Genomic DNA, 10,411 nt, shown 5'->3' with positions numbered 1-10,411 from the left:
ATTATTTCAGTAAGTTTAGGAAGATACCTGGGTGTGTCTGACTTCATCGTAAGAGTTAAAATTTTGCATTTAGAAATAAAATGACTGAACATATTTACAGATTTTTGTAAATGTCCTAATGACTTTTTAAACCAACAGTAAAGTTTTTTACGGACTGTTTACTTTCTGAAACAAAAAAAAAACAAAACTGTAAAGATATTGCTAATTGACACATGTCTTCATCAACAGAACCCCTACGCTGAAGCGTAGGATGACCTGGAGGACTCGTGGATACCACGGCCGGACCATCGGCAGGAGGTATTTATCTGTGAAATATGTCTTGGAAACCTTTTGTTTTTATGTCCGTAAATTTAGAAAAATACCTAAGAATGGGCCTGAATATTTTAACTTTTTAGCATTTTAAAGTAAATTAGTTACCAGCCGTGAAGTGAACTTTCGCAGAGGCGAACAACTTGTGTTTCGCGCGCTCATATGACCTTAGCAGTTGCGAGCGCCGTAAAACCTTATACTACTACTACTAAGAATGGGCCTGAGTTCAATGTGAAAGTTTTTCTTTTGACTTTAGATGAGAAGGAAAAAAGATAAAAGGTATTTACTAACTTTAGACCAACATTAAACAATGTTATAACGACTCTTTTAACTTTCTGAAACATAATTAAACTGTACAGATGAAAGAGGATATTCCTAATTGACACATGTCTTCATCACCAGGACCCCTCTGCTGAAGCAGAGGATGACCCAGAGCAGGACCCCATGGATACCACGGCCGGACCATCGGCAGGAGGTATTTTCTGTTAAGTGTATCTTTAAACATAATTGTGAGGCAGCGTGGTGGAATCAGGCTCTCGTCCATTTTTTGGGCATGTAGAGTAATTGGTATCATCTTAAATCTTTTTCACTTGTCTTTATTTGGATGAAAAAAATATTCATTTATCGTGAATATAAGTGGAGATATTTGTAATTGAAGGAGCTGAAGGTCACTTGTTTTCAGAGGTAGAATTAGTGAGAAAATGGCCACCAAAGATTAGTTATTGCCTTAGCTTACGAGTCCGTGGTAACTGAAAATTTACTTTTTTATGCCTTTAATCAATGTTTTTCAAAAAAATCCACACAGAAATGAGTTCTTTAATGAGCGTGAAAGGTGTTGAGCCAAAATAGACAAATTTGATAAAAATTCACAAACCTGTGGAAAAATGCAGGTTTCTTCACTTTGAGTATTTTAACGAGAGCCTGATTCCACCACGCTGCCTCACAATTGGTTTATTATTTCAATAAGTTTTGGAAAATACTTGTAATGTCTGACTTGAATATAAAAATTTAATTTTTGCCTTTAGAAGGAAAATGATGAAACATAATTACAGATTTTTCTAAATGTCCTAATGACTTTTTAAACCAACATTAAACAATTTTATAAGGACTCTTTATTTTCTGAGATGAGACAAGAAAAACTGTAGAGATGAAAGAGGATATTCCTAACTGACACATGTCTTCACCAACAGGACCCCTCCGCTGGAGCAGAGGATGAACGGGAGGATCCCATGGATACCACGGCCGGACCATCGGCAGGAGGTATTTATCTGTGAAGTGTGTCTTGAAACATAATTTGTTCATTATTTCATTAAGTTTTGGAAAATACCTGTGTGTGTCTGACTTCAATGTAAAAGTTTAATTTTTGCTTTTTGGAGAAGGAAAATGATTAAACGTATTTACTTACAGATTTTTCTAAATGTCCTAATGACTTTTTAAAGCAACAGTTAACAATTTCATAACGAGTCATGAGAGATGATCTGCCTCAAAAGGTATTTCTCTTTGCAATCAATTTTTAAAACTTTTTTTCCTGCATTGTGACTAGAAAACTACAAATATTTGCACCTGTGGCTCTCACTTTTAATTATAATTCTGATTTTTGGCATTAAGGCCTATCTCAAAAATGTGTTGGCTAGATCTATGACTTTTAAATACACCTTTCTCATAAACCAACGCAGCTCTTGTATTAAATTAAAAGTGTAATTGTTACATTTAATCCTCTCTCCATGATGTGGATGATCGGCAAGGAAGATGTCCCCAAGGCCAGCGAATGGGTCAGCGTCACCGGCACACTTGGGCGGTATACTGCACTGGAGGCAGCACTCGGCAAGAATGTCGTTATTGTCCAGAGGGGTAACCAACACCGAGGTAGAGACGCGGGTAGAGGAGAACGTGAGAAGGGCGACGAAGTGTCTTCACAGATGGGTCAGTGCGGTGTGGGGTTTAATCCTGATGGGCCCTCTGAGCCCGAGTAAACGGAGTCACACAGAGAAAGCAGTTTAGCGCCACCAGACCACGCCCAGCACGTGCATGGATTGAAAGCCGCCACAGAAGCCCTTAACTGGATTTAGGCGACGGAGAGTCGCACTGCCATCCCTGTCACCGACTCGATGAGCACCCTCGAGGGGGTAAAGAGACCCATCCTGTGTGCAGACTGGCTAGAGGTGATGCAAAGCAGCAGACTCACAAAGGCCGCATGGATCCCCAGCCCTGGTCATGTAGGAGTTTGAGGCAATAATGAACGTGCTGATAAGCTGGCCGGCAAGCTTATCAGCACGTTCGTTGCCTCCAACTCCTTATTGACCAGGGCTGGTGATCCAGGCAGCCTTTGTGAATCTGCTGCTTTGCATCACCTCTAGCCAGTCTGCATACTGCATGGGTTTCTTCACCTTTTCCAGGGTGCTCATTGAGTCGATGACAGGGATGGCAGTGTGGCGCTCAGTCGCCTAAATCCAGTTTGGGGCTTCTGTGGTGGCTTTCAATCCATGCACGTGCTGGGAGTGGTCTGGTGGTGCTAAACTGCTTTCTCTGTGTGACTCCGTTTACTTGAGCACAGAGGGCCCATCAGGATTAAACCCCACACCGCACTGAACCTTCTGTGAAGACGCCCCGTCACCCCTCTCACGGTCGCCTCTATCAGCATCTCCACCTCGGTTTTGGCTGCCCCCTCCGGTCATTTACGACATTCTCTGCCTTGGGTTACTTCCATTCAAGTATGCTGCCCAAGTGATCGTCAAGACAGGAAGAAAGACTTCCCACCCGAGGACATCAGGAGGTATTTGCTTTTTAATTTCCTGCAATATTGCTCACTCAAAGTATGCATTAAATATTTTAGGTATTCCCGACAATTATTTTGAAAAATACTGATCCTTGATTTTTAACTGTCAAGCCAAAACAAAATTGAGATCTTTAATGATGTATTTATATATATACTGTGGTGAAATCAGGCTGTCATGAAATACTAGGGATACCCCTGCCGGACCATTGGCAGGAGGTATTTGTAATATGTGAGACATCGTGATTAGATCAGGTGCTCGTCAAAATAATGAAATCCGAGAAATCTGCATTTTTCTGCCAGATTGGATAGTTTTTGTTTTTGGGCTTATCACCTTTGTATGTCCTTTCAAAAACACTTTTACGTTCGGATTTTATGGAAAACGTTGATTAGAGGCACAAAAAATATAAATTTTCTATTTCCCAAGTGTCTAAAACTTTGGTGGCCATTTTCTCGCTACTGTTACTTCTGAAGCCAGGTAACCCCACCTCCTTCAATCGCAAATATCTTGACTTCTACTCAAGATAAATGGATATTGTTTCATCGAAAGCAAGGCAAATGAAAAACCGTTAAAATGACCAAAAATTGACGAGTGCCTGATTCCTCGTTTACATGTCTTGGAAAACCATTTGTTCATTAGTTCAATAAAATTAGAAAAATACTTATCCTGGGATCTGAGTTCAATGTAAAAGTTTTGTATTTGAGTTTAGGCAAAAAAAGAAAACGATCAAGTGTATTTACTGACAGATTTTTATAAATATCCTTCTGTCCCTTTAAACCAACTGTAAACAATTTTATAGCAACTTTTTTTATTTTTAGATCTATGACTTTTAAATACACCTTTCTCATAAACCAACGCAGCTCTTGTATTAAATTATAAGTGTAATTGTTACATTTAATCCTCTCTCCCTGATGTGAATGATCGGCAAGGAAGACGTCCCCAAGGCCAGCGAATGGGTCAGCGTCACCGACACACTTGGGAGGTATACTCCACTGGAAGCAGCCCTCGGCAAGTGATGGCGTTATTGTCCTGAGGGGTAACCAAGGCAGAGGTAGAGACGCCGGTAAAGGAGAACGCTAGAAGGGCGACAAAGCATCTTCACAGAAGGGTCAGTGCGGAGTGGGGTTTAATCCTGATGGGCCCTCTGCATCCGAGTAAACGGAGTCACATAGAGAATGCAGTTTAGTGCCACCAGACCACGCCCAACACGTGCATGGATTGAAAGCCACCACAGAAGCCCCAAACTGGATTTAGGGGACAGAGCATCACACTGCCATCCCTGTCACCGACTCGATGAGCACCCTCGAAAAGGGGAAGAAACCCATGCTGTATGCAGATTGGCTAGAGGTGATGCAAAGCAGCAGACTCACAAAGACCACATGGATCCCCAGCCCTGGTCATGTAGGAGTTTGAGGCAATAATGAACGTGCTAAGCTGGCAGGTATGCTGCCCAAGTGTTCGTCAAGACCGGAAGAAAGACTTCCCACCCGAGGACCTCAGGAGGTATTTGCTTTTTATTGTCCTGCAATATTGCTCACTCAAAGAATTCATTAAATATTTGAGATATTCTCGACAATTATTTAAAAAAATACTGATCCTCAATTTTTAACAGTCTAGCCAAAACAAAATCGAGTTCTTTAATGGTATATATATATATGAGGCATTGTGGTGAAATCAGGCTGTCATGAAATACTAGATCTAAAGATACTAAGAAAAATGGATATTATTTCATTAAAAAAAAAAGTAAATTGAAAAACCTTTAAAATGATTCTAATAATTCCATTTGCCCAAAAATTGATGAGCGCTGGATTCCACGGAGTTCTTATACATTTGTCTGACATGATTTATATAAATATCCTTCTGTCCTTTTAAGCCTTTAACCATTTTATACCGACTTTTAATTTTAAAAAAAAAACACCCCGAAACCGTACACGTGAAAGAGGATATTCCTAATTGACACATATGTCCCGTGCGCTCATATGACCTTATGCAGTTGCGAGCGCCGTAAAACCACTTATAAAAAACAAAAACAGGGTCCTTCTTTTTTTCCTTTTTCTCTGTAGTCATGTTTTATCATGTGCGCCAAGTGACCACTATGGCATCTACGTACTTGTTGTTTGCTCAAATTTAGTAACTCCAGAGAACTTATTTCTTTTCTCTCAGAAAGCTGCCTTGCCAACAGTTGACTGCCGCCCAAGAAGCAGCAGATACCCTGTTCAGACAAGGGTCTTCCGCTCACCCTGGAAGGTAGCATCCCCCTTCAGCACAGGACAACCAGCAAAAGGAGATTGTTCCTTTTTGCGTGGCGTGCAACACATATTTTACAGTCGGCACATCCTAATGGAATGTGTCGAATTTAATGATATACGTAAGAAATATTTTATATGTAAAGATATCAAAACCCTTTTTGACATTGTAGACCCTAGAAAAATTTAAGTTATGTAAAAGAAATAGGACTATTTAATAGAATATAAAAATATATAGTTATCGTTATCAGTGTATTTATACATACACTGAAATTGATATTGTATATACAAATGTAAATAAGTCTTTACCATATTTACAAAATTTTTCATAAATGTCTGTCCGTCCTTTTAGCATAATGAGAATAGTGTGACCGTGTGCGGTTGCGAGCTCCGAAAGACTCTTACTAAAACACGTCTAATTTTGTTGTGGTGAAACCTGTTGGGGCTTAAATGACCGAAATTGGGTCGATAGCGCTGTAAAACACCTACTCAATCAATCAATTTTTCAATCAGTCAGTCAAGAACTAAAGGGCAATTGCCAGCAATCTAGACTCCCGCCAACACGCAGCTACTCTTGAATGGACTTGTCTTTCCTCCGGATAACTACCACGGACAACATTAACAGCTGACCAGGCAGTTTTATTTCTCTTGCCTGAAATTATGTTGATAGTGCTGTAGAAACCTGTAAAGTCTCAAGAAAACAATGTTCCTTGTATAATGTCCAGCTGGAGACTTTGTAATGAAGCCACTTAGATACAAGGTCATTAATTTAAAATGATAAGACATTTTGTTCCTTACTTTCAGTACATAGTTTGGTGACATCAGATTATAAGGTCTAGGCACTTTTCTGGTCAAACAGGTGGAAAGAGCTGCCTGCTTTGGTGTGAGGTTGTTGGAGAGGATTTTGTATTCTGAAATGTTCCTTGCAGTTTGTTGGTGCTGTAAATATGTTTACTCACTTGATCATTAACAAATAAACCAGCACTGCCTACTTTTAGTTTGGCCTTTGACCAAACATTCTAATGCCACCAGTATTTTCGTGACCAGAAGTTTGTAATTGTGAAAAGTCTGAAGTCCTCAGTTTTGATAACATTGAAAGCACTTTTTGATGCTGCAAGTCATTTAAAAAAATGAATTGCAAGAACTTGACTCCCCCCCCCTATGTTATTGACCCTTTGGGGCTCTTTGACTTAGCTCTGACCCCTCTTGGTGACCATTTAGTGGGGCTTATTGACATAGCTACAGCCCCTCATTGTTGATCATTTAGAAGTTTACCTATAGTTCGACCCTCCGTTATTTACCCTCAGGACTCATGTCTTAACTCTAACACCTCTTGGTGACCCTAAAGAACTTAACTTTCATAACAACCTTCAGTTTGTTGTTAACCGTCAGGACTCGTGTCTTGACCTTTAGTCTGACCCCTCTCGGTGACCCTACAGAACTTGATCTTTAGTCATGTTTTTGCCCTTAGTCCGACCACATGTTGTTTTTACCTTTACTCCAACCCTATGTTGACGACCCTCAGGACTCATGTCTTGACCCTAGCTCTGACCTCTCTTGGTGACCCTACAGAACTATACCTTTAAAAATTCAGAGCCTTTAGAATAAAATTATGATATTTTGGAGAGAAAAATTTCTCATTTTTTGGCCAAAAAATCTGGAACACCTTGCCTCAGTATCTTGTAGAAACAGCAAATTTTGATAGGTTTAAGCGACTGCTCAAGACTCATTTGTTCAATTGTTAGTGTGTTAGTAAGTTCTGATTTTTTTATATACATGTACATATATATTTACATTTTTTTACTGTCCTTTCATGTATAGTTAATGTATGGTTGTGAAAGTTCTTCTTTATTATTTAGTAAAACTGGTTTTTCTTGCTTCTGTGAAAAATATTTTCTTGTGTGAATGATTATGTGCTCAAGAGCTTATACTAGTATGGGATAGAGCACTATATAAATGTCATATATTATTATCATTATTATTACCTTTAGTTCGACCCCATATTATTTACTCTCAAGACTTGTTTTGACTCAGGGTGAAAGGTAAAGAAACATTTGACAGAACCATTAAGAAAGCCAGCAAGATCTCTAGATACGATTTTACTAGAATTGATGAAATGTATAAGATCACAAGTATTAAAAAAAGATAGACTGCATTATAAACAACCCATAACATCCCCTTTCCACACAGGTTGTAAGATCATGCAGCGGCAAATATGTTCCTCTAAAAACAAAGAAAGAAAGATACAAATGAAGTGTCTTACCATCTAGCATTAGACTATTGTTAGAATAAACATCAATGTGAATTGCTTTTCGAGTATTTATCTCTATATAACTCGAAAGGTCTTGTTATTAAATTCCTGCATGTGGTTGAATGAAATGATGCATTTGATGTGATATGTACTGTCAGCTTTACTTTTCATACTGAATTTTAATGAGAGTAATATATAATTTAATTTTTATGTATACCTGCGTAAAATTTCGGTCCCGCACAGCCAAGAAAAATTTCCTTCTGGGACAATAAAGTGTTATCTTATCTTAGCTCCGACCCCTCTTGGTGATCATACAGAACTTTACTTTAACCTGCCCCACGTTGTTCTACCTCAGGACTCGTGTCTTGACTTAGCTGTAACCCTAAAAAACTTTACATATTAATCTGACCCACTTTGTTTTTACCTTTTAGTCTACCCCCACGTTGACCCTCGGGACTCATGTCTTGACTTAGCTCTGACTCCTCTTGGTGACCCTACAGAACTTTACCTTTATTCCAACCCCATGTTGTTGACCCTTTCTGAATCGTGCCTTGAATTTACCCAAACCCCTCGTTGTTGACTCTAAGACCTCATATAATGACTTACCTCTGACCTCATTGTTGACCCCTCAGAATATTCTTTAGTTTGTTTGTTTGAAGGAAAAGTTTGTGACCAGTGACAGAGCAAGATTGAAGATATAGACTTTCAGAACTGTCAATGATACGTATTAGGTATGTCAGTTTACCTGTCTTTATGCAAAATTGGACTTGTCAGAGCTGTGTAAAGTGCTCCTTTTTCCGGGAAGCTGAAAAATATATTGAATAAATTTGCTGTGTGGAATATATCCTACTGACTGTATTTTTGTTGTTGTATTTTTGGCTAGGTGTTCATTCCATTTTCATCGTGAGTGATTGAACAGCGCCACTATTAGCGGGTGCTCCGGTGTGGTTTGCTCCTTCTTTCCTATCAAACCTCTATCGTCCTTATCTCTCCTCCTTCTTTCCTATCAAACCTCTATCGTCCTTATCTCTCCCCCTTCTTTCCTATCAAACCTCTATCGTCCTTATCTCTCCTCCTTCTTTCCTATCAAACCTCTATCGTCCTTATCTCTCCTCCTTCTTTCCTATCAAACCTCTATCGTCCTTATCCCTCCTCCTTCTTTTTCGTGTTTGTTACTCTCTTGAAACACTTCTAATCTTCGGCACTTATGTGACCTTATTGTGTTGCAAGTGCCGTAAAACTCTTACAGAAACTAAAAGTCCTACTTCTTTTCTTTCCCTCTGTTACTTCTTTCTATCTGTCTTACTTTCTCCCACATATAAGTAGTGTGGGTGGTTGGTGGGTGCTCTGGTGTGGTTTGCTTCTCCTTTCTTATCAAACATTTATCGTCCTGATCTCTCCTTTCTTTTTTGTTTGTTACTGTCTTGTAATACCTCTAATTTTCGGGTAGGTGGTTGGCGGGTGCTCTGGTGTGGTTTGCTTCTTCTTTCCTGTCAAACGTCTATCGTCCTTATCTCCCCTCCTTCTTTTTCATGTTTATTACTGTTGAGTGATACCTCTAATTTTCGGGTGGGTGGTTGGCAGGTGCTCTGGCGTGGTTTGCTTCTTCTTTCCCATTAAACGTCTATCGTCCTTATCTCTACGCCTTCTTTTTTGTTTGTTACTCTCTTGTAACACCTCTAATCTTCTGGCGCTCATATGACCTTATGCAGTTGCGAGCGCCATAAAACTCTTACTAAAACTAAGATCTTAGTGTCTGTTACTGTGCTTCTCTTCACTCAAAGTGAAAGTCCTTTTTCACCATCATTTTCATTGTCCTCATCAGTATTTCAAGCGTTTAAAAAAATATTTTAAAATCATATCACTTCTTGATTATTCCCAGTTAGTACAGTATGTGAACAGTAATTTCCCTTTTTTCCCCGGCACGTTGTACCTCACCACTGTCATAATCGGGGAAGGGGGGGGGGGGGGGGTTATGATATTATTAGATATCGATAACCAATTTTATACTCAACCACTTGTCAAGGAAACCGTTAAATATGACTCAAAGTTTCGTTTCTGAGCAGATGATATCCAAATTTATAGTTTGGTTGAACAATGCTAACCAGCCTGCAGAGATGAACTTGTCCATCGTGCTGAAAACGTAGGCCTGTTGCCTCAGTGAAAAATTGGATGAACAAATTGATGTTGAATTGTGAAGACACTGAAGTCATTTTGGAAGGCAGTGCAAAGTTTGTTAATGGGGTTGACCACGTTCACATGAAAATTGATGTTTGGGAAATTCCAATCTGTAGGATTCAAGAATCTCTTAACACAATATGACATTGACCATCAATAATTTATTGATCAATTAATTTATCCTTGTACAGATGCAGTTTTTAGCCTCTTTTTCCTGTTTGTGAATCTCTCAACACAGCGACTGCGATTTGCAACAGTCGGCACTCGAGGCAGTTATGGGAGGAAATGGCTGTGCTGTGAACGGTAATTTTTGTATCTAATATCAACGCACGCTGGTTGAAGTTTTCTATTCATGTAAAATTTTACATAACACAAAATAAGGGAGTGATATATTCAAAGTGTGTACTGAAGCCACCATATTATTATGATTAATTGCCCCGAGCTGACCCTGTCCGATTCACAATGGGCACCAGGTATTAGAGGGCAGCGGTTTGAAGACGAGGAAGAAATTAACAATTAATTTGGTAATAATAATAATAATAATAGATAGCATTTGTATAGCGCATATCCCCGCTCAACAGCAGGCTCTATGCGCTTTACACTATATTATTATTACCCCAGCAGATCATAGAACACAACAAAACAATATCACA

General features: G+C 39.2%; 1 long non-coding RNA gene across 1 annotated transcript; it reads left to right on the top strand.

Annotated features, from left to right (window-relative positions):
- Positions 1–183: 183 nt before the first annotated feature.
- LOC118477659 lies at positions 184–1,598 on the top strand. The gene is made up of 3 exons (XR_004858533.1): positions 184–297; positions 712–784; positions 1,500–1,598. It is a non-coding gene; the product is annotated as an uncharacterized LOC118477659 (long non-coding RNA).
- Positions 1,599–10,411: the final 8,813 nt, after the last annotated feature.

The sequence above is a fragment of the Aplysia californica genome, unplaced genomic scaffold, assembly GCF_000002075.1.
Source record: "Aplysia californica isolate F4 #8 unplaced genomic scaffold, AplCal3.0 scaffold00169, whole genome shotgun sequence".
Lineage (NCBI taxonomy): Eukaryota > Metazoa > Mollusca > Gastropoda > Aplysiida > Aplysiidae > Aplysia > Aplysia californica.
This window is presented reverse-complemented; position numbering and strand designations above follow the sequence as displayed.